Source organism: Suricata suricatta, chromosome 1, assembly GCF_006229205.1.
Source record: "Suricata suricatta isolate VVHF042 chromosome 1, meerkat_22Aug2017_6uvM2_HiC, whole genome shotgun sequence".
In the NCBI taxonomy this organism is placed as follows: domain Eukaryota; kingdom Metazoa; phylum Chordata; class Mammalia; order Carnivora; family Herpestidae; genus Suricata; species Suricata suricatta.
The window spans coordinates 100,746,691-100,759,794 of record NC_043700.1 but is presented as its reverse complement, the minus strand read 5'-3'; the positions used below and the strand labels follow the sequence as shown (position 1 = coordinate 100,759,794).

The 13,104-nt window shown below is 38.4% G+C and overlaps 1 long non-coding RNA gene across 2 annotated transcripts in view; it reads right to left on the bottom strand.

Annotated features, from left to right (window-relative positions):
• LOC115274140 overlaps positions 1–13,104 on the bottom strand; it is a 45,025-nt gene extending 31,921 nt beyond the window's left edge. For both annotated transcript variants that reach the window (XR_003901124.1, XR_003901120.1), the window contains exons 1-2: positions 13,062–13,104; positions 11,021–11,123 (exon numbers count right to left, since the gene is read on the bottom strand). This is a non-coding gene — a long non-coding RNA (uncharacterized LOC115274140). The remainder of the gene's footprint in view (positions 1–11,020; positions 11,124–13,061) is intronic.

The window sequence follows — 13,104 nt, the reverse complement described above, 5'->3', positions numbered from 1 at the left end:
ACCTCCACCATCCATTCAAACAGGACCGGAGCTCTGCACCTTGCCTACCACCACCCTGCGCATACAAACGTATCTCTGTTCAGACCCCCAGTAGGTACTCAGACAACACAGACTATGTTTTTTCTTTTACTCTCTTTCAGTGACAAAATGTACCACATGCCAAGCACTGTTAACAATTTAATGCATAATCTCAATTCACATCTCTTTCAATCCTTAGAGTAAGTAACAAGACAGGTATTAAAATTCTCATTTTAATGAGAAACGTGGAGAAACTAAGACACAGAGAATTTTAAACATATGCCAAAGAACAGCAAGTGAGAAAGATGGAAGCAGCCTTTTCTGTCGGCAGCATCCACACTGTCCCAATCACGGCACTATATACCTCGTCCTCTCCGGGCCTTCCCTACCACAGGAATGCACTTCTAGCCACGTGACAGGCAAGCCAAATCCCTGGGGCTTATCTCTGATTTTTACCCCTTTGCTACTTCGATTATTCCCGACATGCAATTATTAAGTATGTCATTGCGGCCCTACTTTCACCGTATGTCTCAAACGTCATTACCTCTCTCCATCTTCACTGCCATTCTCTTAATATTCCACCATTTTTAAGCTCCTGATGTACATCAACAGCACATTCCACATTTCCTCAAGTCCATTCCCCTTATATCATCCAATGTGGTCATTTTAAAACCAAAGGAGGCCACGTCACTACAGATCTAAGGACCATGGCTCCTGAAATTAGAATGAAATCCAAACTCCTCGCCAGGGCCAACCATATCCCACAGAATGTTACTCCAGGTGCCCCTGCATCCACTGAGCCCCAGTCACACTGGTCTTCCCTCTCTCCCTGGATGACACAAGGTGCACCCCATTTTAGAGTCTCTTAGCCTGGATATCCAGTGCAGGCTCAGCCAATCTTACAGGTCCTTGCTCAAATGTCACTGTCCCCCCGAAGCAGCACTCCTTCCACACTTGTCACGCTTTAGGTCATAACCTGTTCTGTTTTCTGCATAGTTTGTGTCTGAAATCACCACATACATTGATTTGTAAGTTAATTTTCGGTCTTTCCTAACTAGAAGGGAGGCTAGAGGAGGGCAGGGACTTGGTGTTCCTGGAAGTGTGTGTGGCTCACAGCAAGCATTCAAATATTTTTTGAATAATTTTGAATAAATCTTGCCAAAAATTAACCTACTCTCTGAGTTTATATCTCTGATATTTTTTAAGGAAACTCATTTTACTCATTTTAGATTTCATTTACATGTTTTTCAATTATACTGTCCTTACTTGTCTAATTAGCATAATAAACAGTATAAACGTATTAAGGATTTACTGTGTTAAGCATTTTATATGACATTAATTCTCACGGATAATGTATATAACCAATGAGGTCTGTGTTCTCATTTCACAGACAGAAAACTGATACCAACAAAAGTTAAAGAACTTGCTAAGGACCACAGACATAAACTATCAAGGCTGGGCTTCAAATAAAAGTTTGTCTCACTCCAAATGTCAAGCTCCTTTGGGGTGCCTGGGCGGCTCAGTTAGCTGAGTGTCCAACTCTCGATTTCAGCTCAAGTCACAACCCCTGGGTCGTGCCATCAAGCCCCACGTCAGGTTCCAGCCTCTACATGGAGCTTAGGATTTTCTCTCTCTCCCTCTGCCCTTCTCCCCAGCTTGTGTTTTCTCTCTCCCTCAAATACATATTGTAAACGTCAACCTCTTCCAAACTTATCCAGTTATGCATCTGATTTGGGTAAAAACATAATTAAGAAAAAGAGAAACTGGGGAAAAAATAAAAACAAATGTAAAAAATCAAGAGGAAAACAACTGAGTTCTATTAAGTGTACAAACAGAATAATGACTTACTTGGTTAAGATGAGGGCCTGGTACATTAATTTAATACGATAAGTAAGCTCTTGGAAATCTTACAATAACAGGTGTTAGGGTGTAATCATATAAATATCGTCAAATATTTTAAGTAAGTTATATTACAGACGGACACTAAGCTATCCAGGGAAACCAGGGCGTCTTAAAATTATATCCCTCACCTCAAGAGGCTGAAGTCAGGGAGGCCAACCACACCTTCTCATACAAGCCCTTTGGCAGAGGTGTTGGACAAAGCTCACCATGTGGACAGATGACAGGGGTTTCAATTCTCAACAAAGGTGCTCTCCCTGCTCACTATCACCATATAGTCTCACGTTCTGACCAGGAGGTGCTGCAGGTTCCCTAGTAAGTTTTAGAATATCTCACATAGTTCGAACCAGCAGAGACTTTAGAAATGATCAAATCTAATTTTCAAATCTTATAATCCATTCTTACATTGAAATGGAGATATATAAAAAGTTATCATTTTAAAAGATTTTCATTTCCATTTGCTTATTATATTTTATTAACAGCCATTTGAACTAAGAAATATGGCTATTTTCATTCCCATCTTTAGAGATGACTTAGGCCCAGTGCTGTGATGGGAAGCGAGAAGTCACACGAACACTAACCCGCCATCGGCTGGGCTCCTGCAGTTCAGGAATAAACAGAAAACACACATGAAATGCTGAGAACTGGTATTTCTTAAAGAGGTTGCATAAGCCTTTGTAATATCCGCAAGCCTTTCTTAAATCTAATGTACTAGAAGCTTAACGTATTTCTCTGGACACACAGACGTTAAGAGCCTCATTTACTAACTAGGAAACATCACTCTATTTATGGTATATGTGTGTGTGCACGTGTGTGTATCAATATTGACAAGAGAGACTTAAAATTATAAGAAAATTAATTCCTTGGGGCACCGGGGTGGCTCAGTCAGTTAAGCAACCAACACCAGCTCAGGTCGTGATCGCCTGGCTCGGGAGTTTCGTTCTGTGTCGGGCTCTGTGCTGACAGCTCAGAGCCTGGAGCCTGCTTCCGATTCTGTCTCCCTCTCTCTCTGCCCCTCCCCAGCTCACACTCTGTCTCTCTCTCTCTCAAAACTAAATAAACATTAAAAAATATTTTTACGAAAATTAATTCCTTCCTTTAGTTATAAGAATGAAAAAAAATACTAGGAACCAAGCAAATACTATTTTTTAATTTTTTTTAGCAAGCAAATACTGTTATTCCCAATTAATATATACTTCTTCTTTGTTAAGGAATACTAATAAATAAGAAAAAGAAAAACCCCAATAGGAAAATAGACAATTACCAATTCTAAAACTAAAATAAGACAATGTATAGTTTAGTTCAGATAAAAACGGGACACAGAAATAGATTTATAAATAAGGGAAATGAGCCTAAGCAGAGAGGAAAGAACAATTTCTGTTAAAATTAAACACCTAGGAGTGAAAGAAGGTTGCTAATGAACAGTAGAATTTCAATGGGGTTTTCAGACTGGGGTAACTAGCAACAGATATTCTAAGATGAAAACACCAGTTTAAAAAAAAAGAGTGAGGGAGAGCTAAATTGAAATGGATAGACCTACAAAACGGTTAGAAAAGCTTGAAAATGTTTATCAGAAACAGAGGCCATTCTTAAAGAATCTCTGAGCAAAGCTTAATTTAGCACATTTTGTTAAGACTAATTGAATCTGGGTCATTTTTTTTATGCTTCTGCAAATCATAAGCAAAACGTGAACTGCTACCCAAGGTTGATATGACATAACCACTGAAGAATTCCTACCATTCAAGAAAATTCTAATATGATGCTCAATCACTGTGAAGAATGAACAGGGATGCTTTCTCACCATGTAAGCGGCTTTACAATATATCCCTGATCCTCATTCAATGTTGAATGCTCCCAGTTTGCAAACTGTGTGTGTGTGTGTGTGTGTGTGTGTGTGTGTGTGTGTGTGCGCGCGCGCTCGCGCGCAGAATAAATGTTTGCTAACTGCTACTTCATTGATTTACTATTTTACTTTGGATATTTCTGAACTTTTGACAGAAACATTTCATTATGTGCCTCACTTAGACAAACAGTGCTTCTCTGACTTTTACTACAATCTTTGTGGTTTTTTATTTTTAAAAAATGAATGTTTATTTTTGAGAGAGAGAGACAGACAGAGGGAGAGTGCGCGAGTGAATAGGGGAGGTACAGAGAGGGAGGGAGACACAGATTCTGAAGGAGGTCCAGGCTCTGAACTGTCAGCACAGAACCTGACATGGGGCTCAAATTCAGGGACCACGAGATCATGACCTGATCAAAAGTTGGATGCTTAACTGACTGAGCCGCCATACAATCTTTGTTTTAATGTGTATTTTGTCTAACATTGAGTGTTGCCGCCTCAGCTTTATTTTTGCTTCCATTGTAGGGACATTTCTCAATTTCTTCACTTTCAGTCTTAAATCTGAAGTGTCTTATAGACCGTATATAGGTAGGTATTGTGGGTTTTTTTTTTTTTAATCCATTCAGCCATTCTATTAGGTCTTTTGATTGGAACAGTCCACTTACATTTAAAGTAATTATTAATAATAGGCATGTACTCATTGGCATTTTTATGTTTTGGGGTTAGTTTTGTAGTTCTTCTCTGTTCCTTTCTTCACTTGCTCTCTTCCCTGTGGTTTGATTGTTTTCTTTAGTTTTTTCCTTCAGTTCTTTTATCTTCTTTTTGTTGTGTATCTATTGGAGGTTTTTGGTTTATAGTCACCAAGAGGTTTATACATATTAGCCTATTTTTATAGCAGTCTGTTTTAAACTGTCACTCAGTTTGAACACATTCTAAAAACACTACATTTTTACACCTCACCACGTATTGTATCTTTTTGACATTATACTTCACATATTTTGTGTGTTTACCCGTTATCTATTTATTGCAACTATACTTGACATTACTACTTTTAACTATTATACTAGTTTTTAAGTGTATGATCCACTGACTTTACCATATAGTTTTGTCTTTCTGTGAGACTTTTTCCCTGTATTTTCTTATTTCCAGTTATAGCCTTTTCTATTCTCCTTAAAGACCCTTTAACATTTCTTCTAAGGCTAGTTCAGTGGTGATGAACTCCATTAGTTTTTAGTTGTTTAGAACGCTCTGTATCACTCCTTCAATTGTGAATCATAATCTCGCTGGGTAGACTGTTCTTGGTTGCAAGGTTTTTCCCTTCCAGCACTTTAAATACATTCCAGCCATTCTCCTCTGGCCTGCAAAGTTTCTGCAGAAATAATCAGCAGATAGTTTTATGAGGGTCTCCTTACATGTGTCTATTCGTTTTTCTCTCGCTGTCTTTAAGATTCTCTGTTTTTAACTTTTACTATTTTAATTATAATACATCTCCATGTAGATTTCTTTGGACTCATCTTTTTTTATGACTCTCTGTGCTTCCTGGATCTGGATGTCTGTTTCTTTCCCCAGGTTAGGGAAGTTTTCATCTATTGTTTCTTCAAATAAGTTCTCTGTCCCTTTCCCTTCCTTGTTTTCTGGGAGCCCCATGATACAAATGCTCTCATGCTTGAAATTTCCCCAGAGTTCCCTTAAGCCATTCTTTTTTTTTTAATTTCCCCCCTTTCCTTTTTCTGACTACATGATTGCCATTATTCCATCTTCCAGATTATTTATCCATTTTTCTGTATCATTCAATCTGCTAATGATTCCCTTTAGTTTATGCGTTAATTTCAGTTATAGTATTCTTCAGCTCTGAGTAGTTTTTTTTTTCTTATATTTTCTAACTCTTTGTTGAAGTTCTCACTGGGTTCTTCCATTCTACTCCCAAGTGTGGTAACCACCTTTATGATCATTCAATTGAACTCTTTATCAGGTAAATTATTTATCTCCATTTCATTGGATTTTTTTTCTAGGGTTTTATACTATATCTTGGTCATTTGGAACATATTCCTCTGACTCTTCATTTTGTTAGATTTCCATGTTTGCTTCTAGGAATTAAGCTAAACAGCTACCTCTCTCAAAATGAGAGAATCTTGAAGAAGTGGCCTTGTGTAAAAGTGTCCGCTGTGCAGATAGTGTGTGGCTGATGGCAGGCTAGTCATATCTGGAGTGGGCAGAGGCTGGAGGGTTTCTGGGGTACACTGTGTCAGACCCATGTGGCAGGATAGCCAGAGCTGGAGTGGGTGTAGAATGGGAGGTCATGGGGCGCTCCTCACAGAGACACTCTGGTGAGACATATGGAGCTGGAGCAACATGGGCCAGGGGTCCCAAGGGGTGGGACAACTGGAGCTGGAGTGGGTAAGTTCTGGGGATCCTGAGGTGCTTTATGCTGGGGCCACCTTGGGAGGATGGTTGGAGCTGGTGTGAGCAAGGGGCCTACGTGTGCTGGGGTAGTCCCAGCAAGGAGGCAAGAGTGCCTGGGCTCTGCTCCCACACCAGTACTATTAAGGTGGAGAGAGAACACAAAAATATCAATGCTTGCTATCAACTCCAACTTTGGAGAGAGTTCCAGAAGTTTCTCATTCATGCAGCAGATGTTCCAGGGTTAGTAAATGGATTCCTTCACTTATAATATACTTGCCATTTAACCCCCTAATTTTTTCTGTGCCTGAGGGCAATTGAGTCTACACACAGGCTCCCTTAATGATATCATCTCCTACTGCAGGTCACTTTCTCATCAATACCATGTCTCCATCTCCTACCCTTCTCTGTGTGGTCACTCTGCTGTTTGTTGTGTGGAAGCTACTCAATCAGCCTTCAGATCCCCTTCATTAGGAAATGGCTACTATATAAGTGTGGACTCACTGTATTCATGGAAGAAGGTGGATTCAAGGTCTTCTTACACCAAAATCTTAGACCTCTTCAAAGCGGGGACTCAAGCTGAAACTACAGCAACCAGTGAAAGGGCAGAAAAACCTGAACTACAATTGACAAATTACAAAGAGTAAATTTAACCAAGAAGGTGACAAACTTGTACTCTGAATACAATAAGACACTGATGAAAGAAACTGAAATCACACTAAATGGAAAGATACATCATGCTTATGAATTGTATGAGTTAATATCATTAAAATGTCCATACTACCTAAAGCAATCTACAGATTGAATCCTATCCTTATCAAAATACCAGTGGCATTTTTCACAGTACCAAAGAATTCTTTTTTTTTTTTTCAAAGAATTCTAAAATGTGTATGGAACCACATAAGACCCCAAATAGTCAAATAAATCCTTAGAACAAAGAATAAAGCTGGAGGTATCACACTCCCTGATTTTAAACTATACTAAAGAGGTATGCTAATCAAAACAGCATGGCACTAGCACAAAAATAGACACACAAATCAATGAAACAAAATAGAGACCTCAAAAATAAACCCATGCACATACATCCAATTAAACTATAACAATGGAGGCAAGAATATACAATGGGGAGAAGACAGTCTCTGAATTAAATGGCATGGGGGAACCTGGACAGTTACATGAAAAAGAATGAAACTGGACCACTATCTATTACCATAAACAAAAATAAATTCAAAGTGATTTAAAGACCTGAATGTAAGACCTGAAACCACAAAATTCCTAAAAGCAAACATAGGCAGTATGCTCTGTGAAACTGGTCTTAGCAATATTTTTTTTGAACCTGTCCCTTGGCAAGGGCAACAACAGCTAAAACAGACAGATGGGATTATATGAAACTAAACAGCATTTGGAAAGCAAAGGAAATCATCAACAAAAAGGCAACCTAGTGAATGAGAGAAGATACTTGCAAATGATATATTCAGTAGGGGGTTAATATCCAAAATATATAAACAACTCATACAACTCAACACCTAAAAACATACAACCCAATTAAAAACAAGGGATAGGACTTGAATAGACTACTTTCCAAAGAAGATACACTGATGGCCAAGAGACCCATGAAAGATGTTCAACTTATCTGCAAAATGTAACCCAAACGTAATGAAATACTACCTCACCCTGGTCAGATGAGATATTTCAAAAGACAAAAAAATAACAATGTCGTGTTCCCTCACTCAGCCCCACGTTGGGACGTCACTTGTCCAGTACCGCCCCCGGCCCGCGGGGCAGTAAATCCTTCCGGGTCCGTTCCTGAGGGAGGGAGGGAGAGTAGGGCAGGAAGGGGAGCACAGAGAGTGAGGCAAGGCAAGCGATTCTGATCAAGCCCGTTTATTGAAAAGGAATCAAACCTTTATAGGATTAGGGGCGGGAAACTGGCCCAGGTTGGTTGCCAGGTAACAGCGTCAAATGATTATTAGAGAAAGGGGAAACCGAAACTGAAACTCGGAACACAGCATCAAAGGAGGCGCCCAGACTTTCCTCTGCAATACTGGGCAGGGGAAGATCAGCGCTGCATAAACCCCAATGCGGTTTGATCTTTTGTTCATATTGGCTTTTCTCGTCCCGCCCAGTATGACTGTCTCCGAATCCTGGACCAGGAAATGCACTCTCCTAGCCTCCAGATGTAAATCTTGTTTTTTGGTTGCTCCCTGGAGAGCGATATATCCTTGCCTGAGGTGGCCAAAACTCAGCAGCTCCCAACATAACAAAGCATTAGAGAGAATGCAAAAAAAAAAAAGGAACTCGTATGCATTGTTGGTGGGAATATAAATTGCTGCTGCCCTTATGGAAAATAATACTGAGGTTCCTCAAAAAATTGAAAATAGAATTTCCATATGATCCAGCAATTCCACTTCTGAGTATTGATCCAAAAAAACCAAAAGCACTAATTCAAAAACAGAAATGCACCATTTTCTTACCACAGCATTATTTACAATAGTGAGATATGGAAGGAATATATGTTTCCATCAACAGATGAATGGAGAAAAAAGTAGTACATAATATATATTATACATACACATGTACATACATACATAATGGAATATTACTAAGCCATAAAATAGAATGAAATGTTATAATTTTGACAATATGGATAAACCTAGAGCATATTTTGCTAAGTGAAAGGAGTAAAAAATAAATATTGTATGATTTCACTTATATGTGGGACCTCAAAAATACAGAAAAGGAAAACACAAACTGACTCATAGATACAGGAAATAAACCAGAAGAGGAAGAACATTGAGAGGTTAGTAAAATAGGTGAAGGGCATTTTGAGGTACAAATTTCCAGTGATAAAACAAATGAATCATGGGGATGTAATGTACAGTACAAGAAATAGTGTCAGTAACATTTGAATAACTTTGTATGGTGACAGATGGTAACCAGACTTATCATGGGGGTCGTTTCATAATTTATAAAAACATCAAATCACTATGATAGATACCTGAACCGAATAGGGTATTTTACCTCAATTACACTTCAAATAAAAGGAAGAATAAACTTTTCCCCTCATTATGTTGTATTTACAATGAATTCTGCCGGTGCCTATTTTTTAATTTAGGCTCAAAACAAAATCATTTTTATGTTTTTTATCAGAAGGTAACCATTTAGTAATAAAAAATCTGGCTCCCCATCCCCATCCTGATTTATTGTTTAAGAAATGCATATGTACACAGACTTCTCTTAAGATGAATGTGAGGCATCAAACATTTCCAATGCCACAGTTTGGTATTAGACCACGATGGTATCATACATTCCTTAGAATTCACAATAGATTCACTGTCTCATAATATTCCATTTCCCTGTGTTTATGTGTATTTAGAGAAAGAATAATAATTATGTGAAAATAGTTAAAAGTTTGTTGTTGTTGTTTTTAATTTGGCTATCCTTTAAAGTCTCCAAGTCTTAATGTCTCCTGGAAATTCATGCATGTTTCTAACAAGTTAGAAATGTAGGTGCTTCTTAGAGTAGACTATTAGAATCTTAGGTTTGACTTATTAATAAAGTCCTGCATTAACTATACATATTAACTGCCTACCATACATATCTCAGGCACTTTACCATGCTTTATGAGAATCTTTAAAAAAAAAGGTTGGAGGGTAATAGCTCTAGGTCTTCCCTCTTTTATGATGCTATGTTCCAGTATTCTTTTAGGTAAACTGATGATCTTAAAATAAATGATTTCTAAAAACACCTTCTGGATCTAAAATCTTGTGGTAGTTTTCTACAAAGTCATCAGTGAACCATATGCTGGTGGATTAAAGACAGCCACAGATTCTGTGCTACTTTACTTCCGCCATCAAGATGCAGTGTTTGTTCCCCTTCTCCTTGAGCGGGGGCTGGCCCTTCCCTGCTTACTCAGCCTGCTGGAGGCGGCGGAAGTGAGGCTGTGCCAGCTCCAGTCTTAAGGCTTAGGAACTCCTGGCAGTTTCCACTTTTGCGCTTGTTGGTTACCCTGAGTGTCCACGTAAAAATCATGACTACCCTGTTTGGAATGACACATGAAGACAAGTAGAGAGAAGAGGCTCTGGGCTACTTGGAGCGAGAGAGAGAGAGGGAAGCATGGCCGTCATAGCCTGCCAACTGACCTAGGGGCTCCCAGCCCCAGCTGCCACCTGACCGTAACACTGTAAGAATCCAAATGCGATCAGGAAAACGGCCCAGCTGAGCCCATGCAAGCCACAGAACCATGAGAGATACCCAAAGCTAGCATTTTTAAATGTTTATTCTTGAGAGAAAGAGGGAGGAGGGGCAGAGAGAGAGGGAACCAGACTCTGAAGCAGGCTCCAGGCTCTGAGCTGTCAGCACAGAACCCGATGCAGGGCTCAAACCCACAAACCAGGAGATCATTACCTGAGCTGAAGTTGGACGCTTAACAGACTGAGCCAGCCAGCACCACTAGAAGCTGCTAGCTTTTAATTTAAGTTTTTAATTTCAATTTAAGATAATATAATTTAATTCCAGGATCATTTGTTCTATAGCAATATTAACTGAAATAGATATTATATCTCAGCATTACAGTAAGCAAAATTATATTACTTATCCTCTATATATTTCAGACTATACATAATAAAGCACCTATATATGCATATAGTTCTACTATAATCTGACCTAGGCAGTGTTAAAACAATCATCAAATTGTGCAATATCTTGCCACATAAACCACAAAGTCTATTGAAATGGGGTTAGGCATATATAACTCAAAAACTAAAAAGTAAAGCTAAGAACTTACTTAATGTGGCAGCACAGTGTTGCAGATATGACATGATCGACAAATACATACATATTACAATAAATATGGTACTTTACCTCGAAAAAGACCTGAAGTTCACTTACGGAGTGGGTGTCAGAAGAGTTTTGAGTTACTGTGAATTCGCCTTCAGCACCCAAGAGCAGCTAAGGTACAGCTTGACTGCAAGGAAGTTAGTCAGACATTAAACATTCCCTTACCTAAAAATATACATACACTAGAGTTACAATTTCCCCAAACCCGTATTACCCATTGCATTCTTCAGCTCCAGCTCATAATATACTTCATATGCATCAGATATGGTCCAGGAAAAAAAAATAAGATAGCATCCCTACTATCATCAAAACTTTCAATTTCACCAAATTACTCAGATACTGGCTTTAATTTTTCAAAATATTATTTTCTCAAAAATTAGCTAAAAGAAAATGCCATATCAACAAATTAATAACAAATCTATTCGTAAAATGCAAGTGTTCTGAGGTACTTTAATATTTTAAATTCCTTTATTTTAAAGATGCTAAAGAAAATGGTTAAATGATGAGTACCATTTAGAATCAAGACTTCACATATTTGAGCAGTCTCCTATTTTTCCAATTAAATTAATTTAAAGAAAAATAATTAGCATAAAATAATTAGAATGTCATAGGGATGGTAAATACTGTGATAAACGGAAAGGAAGAGAAAAAAATGAGGGAAGTTCTATTAGAGTAAGTCTCTTGACATGTATAGTCTTGTTTTTTAAGAGTTTCTAGTAGTGTTGTCCTGGAAAGGAGACAAAATACACATTCTATGTAAACTTTTAAGAAATTTATTAATCAGCATTCTGTTCTAGTATGTCTTTTTAAGGACAAAGGAGGCATGCCTGAGTGTTGAAGATTGGTTTCACTTGTGTCTCAAAACTTAAGTATTAGTGTTTTAATTAAGATATTTTCTTGTTCTCGAAGTCCTTCGATATGATATTGTTGCTATATTACATCTGTTTATAAAAAGTAAAACTTAAGTCCTAACTAAATTTAGAATTCAAAGGGTTCTCAGAGTAACTAATTGAAGAAGCTATCATACACTGTGTCAAGTAGGAACCCCTACTCTCTGTTACAGAATTCTACTCTAGTGGCTCACAAAGCAGAAAGCACTAATTTAACAAACTTATCAAAGAGACAATAACAGATGTTGATAGAGATCTAAAGCAATTACAGAGGAGAAGGTCCTGACTCTTTCAATGCTGGAATGTTTCAAAAGAGAAAATTACAAATAACTTAGAATGAAAGTGGTTTTTTTTTTCTTTAAGTTTTGTTTTGCTTAATTTCATTGATATGATTTCAACTAAGCGAACAAAATCAGTCTCTTGGTCAACCTTGAAATTATCTTGGTAATTAAATTTAAGAGAACTAACTTGGCTTCATTTATTTTAAAAGTTAATATATTTACAAGTGGGTTATTACTATTGGATTGGCCAAATCACAGGGCACACTTAACTAAAGTTAAATTTTAAAAAGCTGAAGACCGCACTTCAAAACATTTTAAGACAGCGTCCACTCCCACCTGTTTAGGCCCTTTGAAAAGAGGCTTCACAAGAAAAGGCCGAATTGGTAGTGGCCCCATAACTTTATCTAATATGTTACTAAAATTGGCCATACAAGTCTGTGAACTTGGTGAGACTCCGCAACAGACTGTAAGAAGCAAAACTCATCACCCAAAAGACTGGCTTTGAGGACTCTCCACCGAACACCGATGCTAACTACACGGGTAAGATGGTGCTTAAGCGCCACAGCGATCCAGTGAGGTATCTCGCATGTTTTAACTTCATGGTTTCTAATCAGCTAAAGTTAACATTCACATGCAAATAACCACAACATACAAAAAGTTTCAGAATAATGTTTTCAACCCAAAACACCCCAGGGAAGTCTCACTCTTGGACTAAAAAACTTAATTAAAACAGGAGAGAAAAGATGGCTACGTAAAATGTCAGTTCCAACCATGTCATTTCAAAGCCTCGAGAAACTTGTCCTGATGGAGTGTGCCACCTCCGGGGTCCGCACTGCAAGTCGCCCGCGTCGGGGTCCGGGCGAGGACCGGCCCCGTCCGTCCTCCGGTGATTACCTCGGGCGGCGGCCGTCCGCGGGATCCTCCTTCCCGGGGTCCT